At 45.7% G+C, this 17,276-nt stretch overlaps 2 long non-coding RNA genes across 5 annotated transcripts in view; one reads left to right on the forward strand and one right to left on the reverse strand.

Annotated features, from left to right (window-relative positions):
- The window catches only part of LOC102166460 (uncharacterized), a 418,456-nt gene that overhangs the window by 145,697 nt on the left and 255,483 nt on the right, over window positions 1-17,276 (reverse strand). The gene's annotated exons all lie outside the window — the stretch shown is intronic.
- On the forward strand, window positions 1,795-6,097 carry LOC110260471 (uncharacterized). Its single transcript, XR_002343781.2, has 2 exons — window positions 1,795-4,439; window positions 5,040-6,097. It is a non-coding gene; the product is annotated as an uncharacterized LOC110260471 (long non-coding RNA).

Raw genomic sequence — 17,276 nt, forward strand, 5'->3', positions numbered from 1 at the left:
GGAACCTGGATTGGATGCTGATCCAGAAAAATGACTAGAGTGGAATCTAGTCTGTAGTTTGGCTCATAGTACTGTACCAATGCTCATTTCTTAGTTTAGCTCAATGTCCGGCTGTTATACAAGACAGTAACATTAGGAGAAGCTAGGTGAAGAAAACGCTCCACTATTTTTGCAATGTTTTCTAGAAGTTTAAAATAATTTCAAAAATTAAAAAAAAACCTTAAAAGTTCTGTAGGGAAAAGTTTCCTTTATCCTAACTAATAACAAATCTGACAACTGCCTTTTTTCTTTCTTTCTTTCTTTCTTTTTTTTCTTCCCCCACAGGCGCACCTGCAGCATATGGAAATCTCAGGCTAAGGGCTGAATAGGGGAGCTGCAGCTGCTGACCTACACCACAGCTACAAAAATATGGGACACCAGATCCTTAACCCACTGAATGAGGCCAGGGATCAAACCCGAATCCTCCAGACACTATGTCAGTTTCTTAACCCACTGAGCTACAATGGGAACTCCTGATAACTGCCTTTTAAACATAAATTGGAAAGATAGCAAATTAAAGAAAGCAAAATAAAGAACAAAGGGCAAATGAATGACATATGCAATTTCTTAATATTCTTAATTACAGGTTTCTTCAAGTTTAAGGCCAGTTATAGTAGTTATAAAATTCTGGAGTTGAAATATCATTTGATACTACTTTTCTATTATAGGAGCCTCTATGATCCACTCTGTTAAATTTGCCTGATCTAATACTTATTTCTTAGAGCAACTTTCTCCACTTTTGACTGCCCTGTGAGCAAGTATCTCCTACTCCCCTCGCCTGCCATTTGTGGTGGAGACCAAAGCTGGCCTTGGGCCACTCTGGTTTCAAAGATCCCATCCAGGCTGTCTGCAGCCTAGAGGAACGATCCACCATGACTCAACATGTTTTTCAACACAATTAGTTGGAATGAGAGATTTCTCCACACCCGTGGTCTCCGTGTCATGCTTTCAGGGCTGGGGGAGGGGGGGTACTCAGAAGAGACAACATCCCACCCAGCAGTGGGCTCTAAAGACTCATTCTCCAGACTCAGCTTCTGCCATAGTCTTTGGCCATACCATCTAAACAAGCCAGGTTTTGCTGTGTGTAGACTTTTTTTTGTCTTCCTCTAAATAAGTATTTTTCCGAGCACGGAATTCAGAGGAGAGGTCACTTTTTCTGCATGGGAATCCGTCCGATTTCTTTTTATGGTCGTTTCTATATCCAGAAGGTCTCGGGTCCAGTACGCCATGGGACATGCTAGTGAAGCTCCTCTGAGCAAGGGGCCCTGTGTTCATTTGTTGTCACCTCCAATCTCATGCAGAGGCCACTCCCCTCCCATTCCTTCAGCCCCTGGCTTTTCTGCCCAAGTGGAAAAAGGACACTCCTTTGGTTTCTTCTTTGAGTTCTTATCTATATAGCTCTGGTCCAAGGCTGGACTGGTCTGGTTTTCATCCATCTGACTGCAGAGGTTATAGCAGGATGGACAGAAGTTTGGACAAAGCAGTCTGGGAAAACTGCTCCTATAAACCTGACTTGATACATCTGTCTTGCTGGCAACTGGAGGCCCATCAGGCGTCCAGCTGGCTCCTCGCCCCTTCCAAGAGGCTCAATCTGATGAGGAGCTCCCTCATATTCCTCACTCTGGAGGAAGAAGGCGTCCTGCCCAAGATGGATCCTGCCCAGGTGTCCTGCCCAAGACAGATCCCTGAGCTCCGGGATCCCACAGCATCGTCCCATGCTGGCAGGGGTACCAGGAAAACCCAGACATCCAGGGAGGAGAAAACTGGAGTGCCAGGCTGTGCCAGCCTCTGCTGTTTTCATGACAGTTTCCTAAAAACAAACAAAAAATAAAGCCCCCACTTTCATCTGTCTGGTTTTGCAAGATGAACCAACAGAGCATAAAGCTAAGTTCCCAAGGTTCAGACCTTGGAGTCAATGTTTTTTGTTTTCATTTTTTAAAGTTTTATTGAAGTAGAGTTGATTTACAATGTTGTGATAATTGCTGCTGTACAACAAAGTGATTCAGTTACACATGTACACACATCCATTCCTTTTAAGATTCTTTTCCTATATAGACTATCACGGAATATTGGGTAGAGTTCCCTGTGCTGTACAGCAGGTCCCCACTGGTCAGTCATTCAATAGACCACAGAGTGCATATGCCAATCCTGAACCCCCAGTTTCCCCCCCTTCAATGTTTATTTTTATACAAGAAGTTCAGCCTAGAACTTTAGGTACTTCGTTTTCAAGCCAAAGTTGTCTGGCACAGATGATTTTAAAAGAAAATCTCCGGCTCCACCCAAACCTCACTGGTATGAAACCCTTCCTTTAGAATGTTAAGGAAATCCACTGTTTTGAAACCTGTGGCTGACCTCAGCTTCAAGCATGGAAATTCTCCAGACCAGGGAAGTAACGTGGTGCTACTTCAGGTCTCCATCAAGGGTCTCTGTCACTTTAGCACTGCTGCTCAGCTGGGTGGGTTCCTGGGCTCCCTGCAGCAAGTGAGCAGGCTGAACTCACCCCACAGGCAGGCTTAGTGGGGGTTGGCTGGTGACTATCATGTGACTGGACTTGGGTTCCCCTCTAGGGAGAGCGCTCACAGCACCCTTCAGCCACAGCCTCAGGTGCAAGGCGGCACCAGGAAGGAGCCAGCTGCTGTGAGTCTCTGTGCTGTCTGGGGCCTCCTGAAGCTCCTCAAAGGAGGGGCTCCAGGGCTCTGGCTGCCACGGGCACTGGAGGTGGGTGCAATCATCCGTGGAACTCTGTGACATTTTCTTTCTGTTTATTCTTTATGTTTTAGTGGAATTCTGTGGTCCAGACTGGGTTTCAGACTCCGTGCTCTCAGAGTCAGCTAAAGTACAAAGGGGAAAAAAAAGAGAAAGTAGTGGGAAAAATTAGATTCTTGATTTGTGTCCAGATGGTTCTGGACGAAAATAGACTCAGAGATTCTCACTGCAAACTTGCCTCTGGTATGAAGCTCCCCTCCCCTCTTCATTTAAGGTCTTCTTGGTAGAAGAGGGAATGGGGATGGGAAAATACTGGGAATGTTCATTTTTCTTTTTCCCAGCCATAGATTTAAAAGGCTGCACAGGTTCTAGCTGAGGGCTTTCCTGGAACACCAGGAGTCGCCCCGCACGCAGGGGCCTGGGATGATGGGGTTTGCACCAACTTGGAAGAGCTCCTCGAAGGCTGGCCTAAAGGCAGGATGGGCTAGTGTGCTCTGCAGGTAGCAACAGTGTGCGCTGAGGAAGCACGGCAGCAGCTGGACCCAGGGAAAGGCTACAGAGCCCTCCATGGTCAAGGCACACGGTCAAGTGAAAGGAGAAAGGCAGCGCCCAGGCCCTGGGCTCTGGGTCCCCCGCTGTCAGGAAGTACCACAGTCTCACACCCATCCATTCTCCTTCCCTTCGGAGAGGTGCTCCCAGGGAATGGGCCTGCTGGAGGCCCAGCAGAATTTGGATGGCACCAAGTCCTCTTTGGGGCTAGCACAGGAGACTTGAAGCGTCCAGCTGTCAGAAACGGAAAACCTGGCAGATGTAATGGCTCACTTCTTGATCCATAGGGCATGAGCTTGACAACACAACCACAGTGACCCTGGGGCCACACCCCAACCAGACAGAGGCATGCCTTGTGGTCCTCTGGTCCCCCAAATTATTCCCACTCATCCTTTGATGCTCAGTGGGAGCGCAGTGCCCATAAGCTACCACCCAAGCCAGGCGTCTTAAAGTCCAGGACTTCCTCCACTGAGGCAGCCCAGTGGCAGTCCATCAGATGCCGATGCAATGAGTAGTGGCCAGATGGAAGATACTTTTTAAAAAATGCAATTTCCTTTCTAATGTTAAACTGCCTTAGAGGACAAGCAGAGTGCCAGTGAGTCAGTCCCTGGTTCTGAGTGCCAGGGCTGGGCAAGGGAGGAAAGCTGAAGAGATCTCAGCGACAGGAACCAGGCAGATGCCAGAGGCCAAAAGCAGCACAGTCCAAAGGAAGCATCCATGTGAACGTCAGGTGGTGAGATGCAAGTCAGATTCCAGGCACTGCTGCCACCAGACCCCAAGGCAGACACTGAAAGAGAAGCCCAGGCACTGGGGTTCAAATGCTGGGACCTCTTTATAAATTGCCTGGGGTCATAGCTGGGTTCAGCCCCGAGGTTTTTTTTCAGAATCTGAGGGTTTAAACTTTAACTTTTAACTTTCCTAATCCCCTTCACCTGTATGTTAGGTATTTTTTCAACTTTAAATCAGCATTAGGGGAAACCTTATTTTATAGGCAGTATGTTTGAACAGAGAATAATAATAGTATTTCACACTTTACTGGGCTTTATATTTAACAAATCACTTTTCTATCTCTTCTATCATGTGGGTTTCAAAATTACCTGGTGAGGCGGAAATGACGACTCCACAGACCATCAGGCTCCCTGAAGGTAGGGACTAGTTTGTTCATTGTTGTCACTTAAGTACTTGACATGCTGCCTGATGCAGAGGAGATACTTAACTAAATATGCTCAATAAATGGATGGATGGATGGATAGATGGATGGATGGATGAATGGATGGATAGATGAGAGGGTGGATGGATGGGTGAAATTTGTCTTGATTTTCAAGCTGGATTCAATCCCCAATTCCACTTAAATAGCATGTGACTCTGTCCATGTCTCTAAACCTTACTTTCCTCACCTATAAAATAGCAATAATGATATATTTTTGCTACCACAGTATCATAGTGATTGGAAATAGAGCCAGGGCTTGAACAAGGCCCTTTGTTTGTTCTATTGCATTAAGGTGGAAGGAAGGAGGAAACTATGGCATGTTTATCTGCCAGGCTATATTTTAGGAACTTTTAAATACTCACAACAGCTTTATGGGGTAAGTACTATTACTACTCCCAATTTACAGATGAAAAAACTAAGACTCAGAGACGTTAAATGACTTGTTGAGGGTTCCACAGTGGAGTTGGGATCAGAACCCAGGTCTATCTGACTTCAAAAGCCATTTTTTCCAACACCTACCATCTCTTCTTTTCAGCTTACACCAAATCCACGATTGGAGGCCTCCCAGCTTCCCCATCCTCCCTGGAAACAAGATTGGCAATGATTTCCAGAAACCAGTACTGCAGTGGAAGCAGCCATCTATGCACTTGCCACAATTTTAACCACTAACCAATATATACAAACAAACCTGCAAAGTTGGAATATTTTGGCCAAAATCATGGTTGTCCACTGCTACTTTCTAGATCATCAAAATGCCCTCTGGTTGCCCAGATGTTTTATTCCAGACAGTATGGTAATGGTAACTTTTATGAGACTGATGCTATGGAACCATTTATGGCCCCAAACAAATTCAAAATCTATGAAGATTTATTGTGGAAGTTACAGATTAGGAAAAGCTGGAGGAAAATGAAAACAGAGCTTAGTCTAAATCTTTTCATAGCCTTTCTATCAGAGTGATTGTCGAGTTAACTTCCAACCAGGAAGCATGTATACAAAGCAACTTAGGATCCAAATCGCTGATACAGAATGTTCCAATATGGGGCACACCTGTGCTTGGGAGGAGGGGAAAGAGAGTGGGGTGGAGAAGAAAGGAATAGCTTTTATCCTGGAGCAAATGGAAACTCTTAATGGGTGGGACATGAATATGTCTGTCTCCAAGATGTATTTCTTTATCAATTACAGCTCATCTACTAGTGACTAAGAGCCCAGACTAAATTTGTGTAAGGCAAAACATTAATTTATAGGTCTGCACAACTTACAAGTCTAGGGGCTGGCTGTTAGAGACTTAACGTTTGTATTCCCCCCCAGTTCAAAAGTAGAAACCCTAGTGCTCCTTGTAATGGTATTTGGAGGTAAGGCCTTTGGGGATAATTAGGTTGAGATGATGTCATGAGGGTGGGGTCCTCGTAATGAGAACAATGCCTTTGTAAGAGATGAGAGAGTTCTCTCTCTCCCCCCGCCGTGTGCAGATACAGCAAGGCAGCCATATGAAATCCAGGAAGAGAGCTCTCACTGGGACCTGACCATGCTGGGACCTTGACCTTGGACTTCTAGCTTCTAGAACTGTGACAAATAAATTCTCTTGTTAAGCCACTCAGTCTATGGTATTTTGTTATTGCAGCCCCAGCTGGCAGACACACCTAGCTTCAGGCATGGCTGGCTACAGGGGTTCAGAGCTGTCATTATTAGCTTGTTTCTCTCTCCCAGCATCTCAGCTCTCCTTACTTTCTCAAGCTTCCATTCTCAGAAAAGTTCATGCCCCAGTGAAACAAAATTGGCTGGCGGGTTCAGGTTGGAAAGCCAGCTTAGATGGCGGCATCTCCTTCTATCCCAGAAATCCCAGCAAAGCCCCATTACATCCCATTGGCTCTGACGGAACCACATGCCTCTCCGGAACCAGTCTCTGCGGCCAGAGAACATGCTGACTGCCTTTAGCCATGGCCACATGCTTCACCCTGATTCTGTGGGCCTAGCCCCACCCAAAGAACACAGAATGAGATGGGAGTAGGGGTACTGAAGATGCAAAGAGCACATGCCTAACAGCAGGTTAGGGGAGCCTGGGTGGGGACCAGACTGGAACTCAAAAACAGACCCTCAGGACCAAGAAAAGAGTGATTCAGCAAGGGATCAGAAAAAAGCCAGCAAATAAAAGACTGTAAGGGAGTTTCCCTTGTGGCTTAGTGGGTTACCAATCTTTCTATTACCCGTGAGGACTCAGGTTTGATCCCTGGCCTCAGTCAGTGGGTTAAGGACCTGGTACTGCCATGAGCTGAGGTGTAAGTCCCAGACGAGACTCGGATCTGATACTGCTGTGGCTGTGGTGTATGCTGGTGGCTACAGCTCCGATTCAACCCCTAGCCTGGGAATTTCCATATGCCCCAGGTACAGCCCTAAAAGGCAAAAAAAAAAAAAAACAAAAAAAAAAAAAAAAAAAAAAAACCACTGTGACTTGTACACTGAAATTCTACTAAGCTGTGAAATGTTTTATCCCAAATCATGAGTTAAAAAGGGAGTTTATTAGAATGCAAATTCATAGCTTATGTATCTTAAGTTCTGAAACTCAGTTCATGGGGCTGTGCAAAAGAGCTAGTTTATCCTATAGAAATGTTTTCTAATTAAATTATCACAGATGTGCTTCACTTCACTGTGCATTTATTCCTGAAATAGTATGTATTAAACTGAATTCGAGATCAGTGGGATGTATTTCCAAATTTGGGGCACTTAAAAGGAGCATTGCTAAGTGCATCTATGGGGTGAAAAATCTTCCTTATTTTCTCTATAAGTTGGGGTTGTGGCCTTGGTAGGATCTTTAAACACATACCAACACCCCTTACTACAAAATCTGCAGACCGACAGAGCAGTATCTGTAGACGAACTTTAAAAAAAATTTTCCCAACAATCTTTCTCCGTATGAGTCCATCCTTGCAGGACTAAATCTCTTTAAATTCACTTCCCCAGGCTGTGTTCCTCCCTGAACAACAAATTTCATAAACAAATGGCCCTGTAGTGATTTGACAGCAGAAAGACTCCAGGAGCCAATGGTCCCAGAGCCAACAAACAAAATTCTGTTTCAATACTCTTTCCATCAGATCAAAGGTCAGGCCTCTGTGCATCTCCAGGCTACCAATTAGCATGACATTCTGGCTAAGTTAAACAGATCTCACTGGCAGCTCCCACCCCACTGCAGGGCCGTAAGGACAGATGCCAAAGTAGGCATAGATTGTGCATGGATTGTTCTGATTTGTTGATTTGGAAATTTTATTTGAACTGTTGATAAAAGCTGATATTTAATCAGTACTAGAACTGAAGTTGTGCTTATTAGGAATTTTCTCTTGAATAGGCTGGGAACTCAGTGGTTTCCTTCAGCCAGGGGCATGCATGGCAGTCTTTTAAGAACGGTCTCTTCCAGCTGAAAAATCTAGGATTTATGGATATGATCATGATATAAACATTAGAATGTAGGGCAATAAGGGCAAGGGGACATATTTTCAGCCTTTGCATAATAAGAGGCTCTTTTTCAAGCATAAAAGATGGAGGAGGGGAAGACTGCAAAGGATTTACAAGTGCCTATTAGTCTTAGTTCACCCTCCCTCGCTCTTCTCTCAGAAGAGCGTCTTTTCTGGAAGCTGCAGGTAACTCCCTTCCCTAGTGAGCTTCAAGGGGCACTTGATTCTCACCCCCAGGAGCATGCCCATGTGCTCTCCTGATTCCCAAGCTCTCTCCCCAGCCGACACACAGCTTGGTTCCTCAAGTTCAAAGGCAACTGGTCTGGGAAATGCTAGCTTAAATCTAGGAACATACACCTTAGAGATGTCAGCCTTTCCTGAGAGGTGGTGTTGATGATATTAGGCATTTGTTGTGGGAACCATCATGGCAACTCTGTGGACAGGCATACTATTATTAATAACAGCCTTCTACAGATGAGAAAACTGATGCTTAAAAACAAAATCAGGAACTTGCCTGGGTCCAGCAAGCTTTAGAAGCTAAGGGGTTGGAAAGGAGATAGAAAAGTATGAGTACAGGTGAGCTTTACCTGCGGCACAACTGTTCCCAGGACCCAGCCCCCAACAAGTCACAGCACAGCTTTCTCTATTTTTCCAGTAAGAGAACGCGGGCCAGAATAGGCATGGAGTGGGGTGAGGGTAGCGGGACCCAGCCAGTAAAGAAGAGTCACGTAGCCATCCCAGCAAACACATCCACCATCATTTTCCCTAAGCAGGTTCCAAGGTAGAAAAGAAAGGAGCCAGTGAGTCTCCCTTCTTACCTCCTGTCAATCATGAACAAGCTCCCATCCCAGTGACTTTTTACCCTTGGGCCTGGAGGTTGAGAGTAGAAGCAAAGGGGAAAGAGAATCCCCACTGGGCTTGCACTGAATCAGATGCTGGCAAACGGAATCAAGTCAGGAACTAGGAATTATGACACGTGATACTCTCCCTGGGTCTCCCCTCCCCACTCCACTCCTCAAAGACTGCCACACGTAAAGTATTTCAGAATATCACCCACTCTCATGAGTCCTCAATGCCAGGAATTTTCTCCCACTATCTGCACTTTGCTTTGTAATCCTAAGCCAGTCCCACCGTAGAAAGCTCCGGTGCCTCCTAGATGGGACAGATGAGGAAATTGCTGACTTTGCCCTGAGTTCCCTCAGGCAGCTGGGAAGGTCTGATAAGTTGGACCGGAAAGCGCTACAACGTCCCAGGAATCCAGGTGCTCCTTATTAAGACATTTCCAGTTTGTGCTGCTAAATTAATTTGTCCAATTACAAGAGGAGAAGGAGGCTCTGATAGCTCTCTTTGTAATTTCCCCCACTTCAGGGGAATCAAAACTCCACCACATCCTGGAGAGGATCCGAAAAGTTGGGCTTCTACTCAGTGGGTTTCTGAATCTGGTGGCTCATTCATTGAACAACCCTGTATTAAGCACCTACTGGGTACCTGGCCCAGTGATGGCCGCTGGACCTTCAGAGCTCCCCAGACACACTGGAGACAAATCACAACAATGGCAAGTGGCCAGGTGGCAGTAGGATGGGTGCGCTCAGCACCATGGGAGCAGAGCGCAGGGTTCAAGGCCACAGTTGATGCTGACCACTGATGAAGTGTTTGCCATGATAGAGCAACTCTGTCTTCTTCTGCACCTTGAGATTCTTTTTTTTTTTTTTTTTTTTTTGGCCATGTCTGTGACATGCAATAGTTCCCAGGCCAGAGATCAAACCTGAGCCACAGCAGTGAAAATGCCGGATCCTTAACCCACTGAGCCATAAGGGAACTTAGGGCAAAGTCAGCCCTAAGTTATACTGAGATTCGTTTTTATACTCAGATTCAAAGAGCGGCAAGATACTTCCCTATAAAATGAATCCATGCCACCTATCACACATCATTACATCTGGGAAAGTCCTGATCAGGGGTGGAGGCAGGGAACCTGTGCTGTCTGGCCTGGCAGGGGGAACTGGCTTCTCTATAGGCCTCCCCATGCTGAAGGCTGTGGACCTTAAGACCAGGGCAGAGTGGGTGCTGGCCAGCTTGCCCAATGCTCCACTCGTTCAAGGAGTCACTCACTCACTCACTCGCTCACTCACTCATGCAACACTGCTCTGGGGCCAGGGCTGAAAAAGGACAAAAATCATGGCCCTATGGAGCTGACAGCCTAGGGCAGCAAATCAGACAACAAGTAAGAATAACAAATGCTATAGCTCTGTGCCAGTTCCTGTGGTAAGTGCTCTCATATTTCATCCTCACCACCACCCTAGGAGGTAGACACTATTCTTTTTTCTTTTTTTTCTTTCTTTTTTTTTTTTTTTTGGTCTTTTTGTCTTTTTAGGGCCGAACCCACAGCATATGGAGGTTCCTAGGGTAGGGGTCACATCAGGGCTGCAGCTGCCGGCCTACACCCCAGCCACAGCAATGCGGGATCTCAGTCACGTCTGTGACCTACACCACAGCTCATGGCAACACTGGATCCTTAACCCACTGAGCAAAGCCAGGGATCGAACCCGTGTCCTCATGGATACTAGTCGGGTTCATTAACCACTGAGCCATGACAGGAACTCCTCGACACTATTCTTAACCACAATTTATAGATAAGGAAAGTGAGGAACAGAGAAGTCAAGTAACCATCCCAAGGTCACCAGCTAGGAAGTAGAGGAGTCATGGATTTGAACCAAGGTAATAAAGAGATCATGTTTGTAATGATCATACTCTGCCACAAAATAAATGTCTGTTACATGTTATATTAAAAGGTGATAAGTTCAGTAGAAAAAAAGACAGGGGAGTGATGGGAAGTGCTGGGCGTGTGGTGGGGGGAGAGGGTGGTTTGTATTTTAATTACAGGGGAGCATTCTAGGAGCAGAGAGCAAGTTCAAAGGCCCTGCAGAGGAATAAAGGTTCTACACCCAGTGTCAGTGTGGGAGGGCAGGGGCTTTCCACACCACCAAGCAACTCTCTGGCATCAGCTGGGTGTCCTAGAATTCAACTCAATTCTGACACTAACTATGCAGAGATAGACACAGGATACACAGGTTAAGGGTTCAGTCCTACAAAACTACCCCCACCCCCACTTCAGAAGTCACAAATCCAGGGTATCACCTACCCTTCTTCTGACCAACCGCCTATAGACTGGAGATTCCAAGGTCCCCTTCCTTGGTTTTGATTAATTTGCTAGAACAACTCACAAAACTCTGAGAAACATTTTGCCTACTGGATTACTAGTTTATCATAAAAGCATATAACTCAGGAACAGCCAAAAGGGAGAGATACACAGGGCAAGGCATAAAGGAGCTTCCACACCCTCCCCAATCTCTACATGTTCGCACCCAGAAGTTCTCTGAGTCCATCCTTTGGGTTTTCATGGAGGCTTCGTTATATAAACATGACTGATTAAATCGCTGGCCATTGGCAAGTGATTCAACCTCCAGCCCCTTTCCCCTCTGCAGAGGTGAGACTGAAAGTCCCCATATTGTAATCTCAAGGTTGGTTCTCCTGAACCAACCTTGGGACTGAAAGTCCCCATATTGTAATCTCAAGGTTGGTTCTCCTGGTAACTAGTTTCTATCTTAGATGTGGTCCAAAAGTCATCTCATTAACAAAACCAGAGACACCTTTATGGCTCTCATCAGGGGCAATTCCAAGGGTTTTATGAGCTCTGTCCCAGAAATGGGTCGAGGACCAAATATATATTTATTATAAGTCACAGTATCACAGGGAGCCCATGTGGAGAGTGAAGCTGCTGAGCTGGAGGGAGGAGGAAAGTAGGAGATGAGACATAGGTAATGGGGTTGGAAGTTATACCACACAGGGCCGGGGAGGGTGTGATGAGGACGTGGGATAGTTCTGAGTGAGATGGGAGCTATGGCAGCCATTGTGCGTTCTGCTAAATATCTCCCGTCTCCCCCTTCTGGCCCACAAAATGATTTCTCTTCCTTGACCCTTTGAAGCTATGTGTGGCCATGTGCTTTGCTCAGACAACAAAATGGGAGCAGAGGTGATGTGGTCACTTGCAGACAGAAACTTTAAAAGAGAAACTTTAAAAGAGAAATAAGTTTTGCTAGGTAGATTTTGGTGTTGCTCATCACCTCAGCATAATCTAGCCCATCTGACTAACACAGATTCCAAGATGGGGTTTCGGGAAAAGGCATTTTGGCAGGATCACTCTGGCAGCAGCTGGTATTCAGGGACAAGGATGGAAGCAGAGAAAGCAGTTAAGAGAGTATTGTCATAACCTAGGTGAGCGATGCAGATGATATCTATTGATCGTCAGTACTACTGGAAATAATGAAAAGGGATCAGATTCCAGACACATTAAGTTGAGCCACTAGGATTTGCTAATGGATTGGGTACTGCAGGAAAAATAAAGGAATTGAAAATGACCCCAAGGTTTATGGTATGGGCAACTAGAAGGACCAAAAAGCTCTTAACTTTCCAAAGCCCCTCATGCAATACGCTCACACATGCACACACGCAAGCACGTGTGCGCACACTTCAAAAAAAGAACTCTGCTATTCATTTGGCAGACAGAATGCCTGAAATTTCACCATTAAAGAGTCATTCCTCTTGGATAAGCATTGCCCTTTTCAGGCAGCTTCTTTCAAAATGAGGTTGTTTAATGTGGATTGATTTATTTTAGCAACTTAAAGACACCCCTGAAATCATCTAGTCCAAGCCTCTTACTTCATTTGAAGAAACCAAGGTTCAGAGAGGCAAATGACCTTGCCCAAGGTCATGTCAAAAATTACAGTCAAGCTGAGATCCAAAGAGAAGGACTCCTAACTCCCTGGTCATTGCTTTTCCTCTGCTTCTTGTCCAGCCCAAGTAGGGGGCTCCTGGCTGTGCATGGGCCTTGGAGGGGATGCAGGGAGGAGAAAGGGAGCCATGTAAAAAAGGACCACTGCTCCTGACCCATCCTGAGCATGAGGACTCAGGAGCATCTTTCTTCAAGGTTGCAAATCCTTCCAACACACTAACCTTGACTTTACTGGTCATGAGCCAAAGACTGAACCAGAGGAGAAAAATTATTAAAAGGAACTGGAAAAAAAAATGTATCCTGTTCAGCTTTGTGTGTGAGTGTGTCTGACACTTACCAAGCAGAAAGCACATTCAAGTCCTTCTTCCCTCGCTCTTGTTTGATGTTTTCCTGCCCTGCCAGCTTTGTGCCACTCTTGCAAAGCTTTCTTTGCTCTGCTCCCCATGGGTCGGGCACAGCTAAAAACAGACAGCGCCAACACTCCTCTTCGTATCCTGGCACATCACATCCTGGCACACTGACTAGAATCACTGGATTCTGCATTTTTATGTCAGGCTTTAAATTTACAAAGTGCCTGACTATAATTTTTATTAGATTTTTATTATTAGTTGTACCTTTTAAAACAGCTATTTGAAACCATCAACACTGAAACTCCTCTCCAACTTTTGCAAATCTTGGCGAATGGCTATTTTTAGTGACTTTTGTCTTAGACCCACTCAGGGGTCTAGGGAAGCCAAACCACCTTTTTAGGTAGTTGGTGATCAGTCCTTTCTCACGCATGGCAGAGGTGAAAGACAACGAGGGGGTTTCAACCAGAATCTCCTCTTCAGAAGAAAGTAAAGAATAACCCAAGGAAAGAAACATTGCAAAAGAGATGCACGGCTTTAGAGGCCCAATAGCAATTCTCAAAGCCATTGGCAATGTTTATCAAGGGCCCAGTATTGGAAAAATGTGCAGGATAAACTGAAATCATGTTAACTTTTCCTTCTGAAGCTTAAATGAATATCTGTACTACATAAAAGTGCCAGAAAGTATATCAAAGCCTATAAAAACGTTAACTAAGACAGTGTTTCCAGTGATTTTTGCTTTCATTGGAAAAGAGATGTCCCCATAAAAAGGCATAATCTGTGCCTCATTCCTCTGTTGAACGATCTACAAATACTGCACTTGATGTCCTGGGTAAACTTCCCTTTCTTCCAACGCAAACCAGTTTTGTCTTTCCCTGAACACGTGCAAGGAGTTGGGAAAGCTCACTAAAGCCACACTTGGAACAATGTGACATTGTGTGCTGCTTCTGGATACACGGCCTGTTACATATATTAACTGTAGTCTAAATTCCAATAATGACAATGCCATATGTGCTGTCCTTAGTTTTTACCCCCATCAATACCCTTATTCCACCCTAACCGGTCCCAGCTATTATTAAAGAACAGTATTTAAGTCCCACTACAATAAAGATCGCTCAGTAATGAAAGATCCCAAACAATGGCCCATTTCTTAGCATAATTTTACTCAATTCAGTTTCTGCCAGGTACTGAATGTACTCAGATCAGCCACTGATACAGAGACAGAAAAAGCTAAATATCTGATCTCAGAGGGCTCAATATTTCAAATGAAAAGGTCCTAATTTATCAAAAGAATTGTGGTTACCCCTTGAACTTTATTCTGCTGGGACCTAATTCAGAATTCCAGGCGGGAATGGTGGTTTTACCCTGTAGAGATTTTAGCGTTTTTTTCTTTCTTTCTTTTTCATTTCAGCAGCATTGTCATCTGAGCCCTACTGGCTCCTAGGTTCTACCATGGGGATAAAAGTCCTCCAGCAACTGCCATTCCTCTGTGATCTCACAGACTCATTTCCAAAAGGACCAAGGAGGCCTTCTCATTACCTTAATCACACCAATCGGGTCTGACAGTATGATACTGGCATTGATGCTACATGGCTTAACAGGGATTTATCTGCACCACAGCACACATCAGATGCGGAGTTTAAACCAGCTCTTTGCCCCATCTGAAGACCTTGGTAGAAGAGTAGCTCCTTATTTCATCTCAATCCAGAAGGACATCACAAATTAGAGCTTCTCCTCTTGGGCCTCTTGTGCAAGCATTTTTTCCCCTCACCACAAAATGCTTTTCTTTTTTAAAAAAATGAACTTGCCTGCTCCAACCGGCTTGGTATCTGGCTCTGGGTCCAGAACTTGAGGGTGAATGGGAAGGTTGAAATGTGTTTCTGGATTCTGTGGTTTCAAAGTGGTTACTCTTTCCAAGTCAGGGTGGGCTCTCTGAAAAACTGTCAGTGGCGAAGTCTGCCTCTCCCCACATCACCCTGGCTTCATCTGAGTAGAAGGAAATGTGTCTCTGGAATCAAATAATGTCCCCTTCGCTGAGCACGCATTCTGTGCCAAGAAACATCCCAAAGCGCCTCCTCTCCATTGTCTTGATTAAACCTCCCAGTGTTTCCACGTGCCTTCCTGATCTTCTGCCTCCAGAGGGGATCTTCCTCCTCTGAGGAACCTGATACTCAGAGAGGTTAGGTAACTTGCTCAAGGTCACAAACGTAGTAAGTGGTTGAGGCAGCCTGGACTCCATCCTAGGATAAAGGAATTTTGAAGTTCACAGGCCCAACCTCTATGCCAAACAGTCTTCTATCAGACGTCAATCACTTTCTTTATGCTACACAATCCAAAGACACGCTACTTTCCAAAGAAGACAAAGAAGAAAGTTTCTTGGAAAAATATATAACTCAGCTTCAACCAAGGTCTTCCCAGTTCCCTCGTGACATCCTAAAAGTCCAGGACTAACTTCCTCCCTGGCTCTGGCACTTGAACTCCATGCCGGAGACACTGCATTGCAGGCAGCAAGGCATACACCTGCTCGGTGAGGCTGCAGAAGCCTGTCTGTCAGGAAAATGCTTTCCCCTCATGTACTTCCTTCTTAATTAAAATAACATTTTGAAAGTAAAATTATCCAGTGTGTAGAATAAACAGTACAACAATAGCTGTGATTAATCTGTCAGAGATTGTATAATGTGATGCTAATAAGAAGAATTAAACTCCTGCTGAAGATCAAAGTCAGCCCTGCACACAGGGAACTTTTAAAATTAGAATGCCGCTAAATGAATCTCCACCCTGGAAAAAAAGAAAGCTCTGCAGGCTTTGGGGATGAGGGAGGAAGACAGCCTGAGGACGTTCTGAGGACCGCCCAGAGAAGCAGGAAGCCTGGAGAAGAAGAGCTGGGATCTGCAGCCTCGCTCCCCAGCGTCTGTCAGCTCCTCTTTCTCTAAACTCGTGGTGGTCACTCAAACCTCACTTGGTCTGCCCACCCACTGCTCCAACATCCAGCTCAGCCCGTGACAGGGCACATGGGGCAGGGTGGGGGGTGGGGGAGTGTGTGCATGGGGCGTGTATGCACGGGGGTGCAGTGGATAGGGGGGTGCATTCAAGTCTGTGCTGAGCACCCACTAAACAAAGCCTCTCCTGTGCCTTACAGGCAAGCATCATTTTAATGTATAGGTGTTGGTCTTAATAGGAAGGAGCTGGAATTATGAACCCCCACATCTTTCGGATTCTAAAGCCTGGGCTGCTGCTGCTGCTTCTTCTTCTTTTTTTTTTTTTTTTTTTTTTTTTTTTTTTTTTTTTTTTTTTTTGCTTCTCTTGAAGAAAGGTATAAGCCAAGAAAGACACTGTGATTATGTGTGTTTCACTTACATTCACGGAAAGGCAAACAGACAGTTGAGAACATGAGCGGCGTGTATGTAAATGCATTTAAGCAGCCATGAAAAATGGGGCACCTAGTGTGTGCAGGTGGTATTAGGGGCTAGGGGATGGCATGGCCCCTGCCACCCCCCGAGAGAAGCTTGTTGGAGGGAGAGAAAAGGGATCGACAAACAGACAGGCCTTTGTCATCCAGTGCAGATGTTGCAGAGGCCCAATCAGAGGGGGTGATGGTCACGGAGGAGGACCCTCTCCCCCGCTTGGGGAGTCAGGCTGCCTCCGAAGTCACACCTACACTGAGGCCTCAGAGACAAGGCAGGGTCAGCTTAGCAAGGGGACGGAGAGCAGGGAAAATGTCCCAGAAAAGTGCAAAGGGCATTTGCCCAGACACTAGAGAAAGCATAACCCCTGGATGCATAAGCAATCTGTCCATGAACAAACAAGACAAGATTTCAGCCCCCTCCCCATAGACCTTGTGTTCTCCCAAATATCCCCTTCACCCAGTTTACAGGTTAGCTCTGCCAAGTTTTGAGTCAGCGTTGCCGCCCACTGAAATGCAGACACCCTGAGAGAACCAACGGATTTTAATCCGTTTCAGCTCGGGACCAGTGACTGTGCCAGGCCATTTCCTGAGAGTAGAACTGAGACCCAAGGGTGATTACTGGTCCCCCAGAAGAAGACAAGTTTTTCTAGGCTCACAGTTTGACAGAAGTGAAGTCCTGGCACCAAGACCCTTGTCAAAAAGGCCTACCTGCAGGGGTGATGTGTGTCCCCCATCAGCCACATCTCAGTATTCTAGCAGACCACCATCAGGACCGGAAACTTAT

Source organism: Sus scrofa, chromosome 4 (genome assembly GCF_054392235.1).
Source record: "Sus scrofa isolate SSC_HxYL_T2T_F1_AM1 chromosome 4, Sscrofa_HxYL_maternal_Yorkshire_Landrace_v2.0, whole genome shotgun sequence".
NCBI lineage: Eukaryota > Metazoa > Chordata > Mammalia > Artiodactyla > Suidae > Sus > Sus scrofa.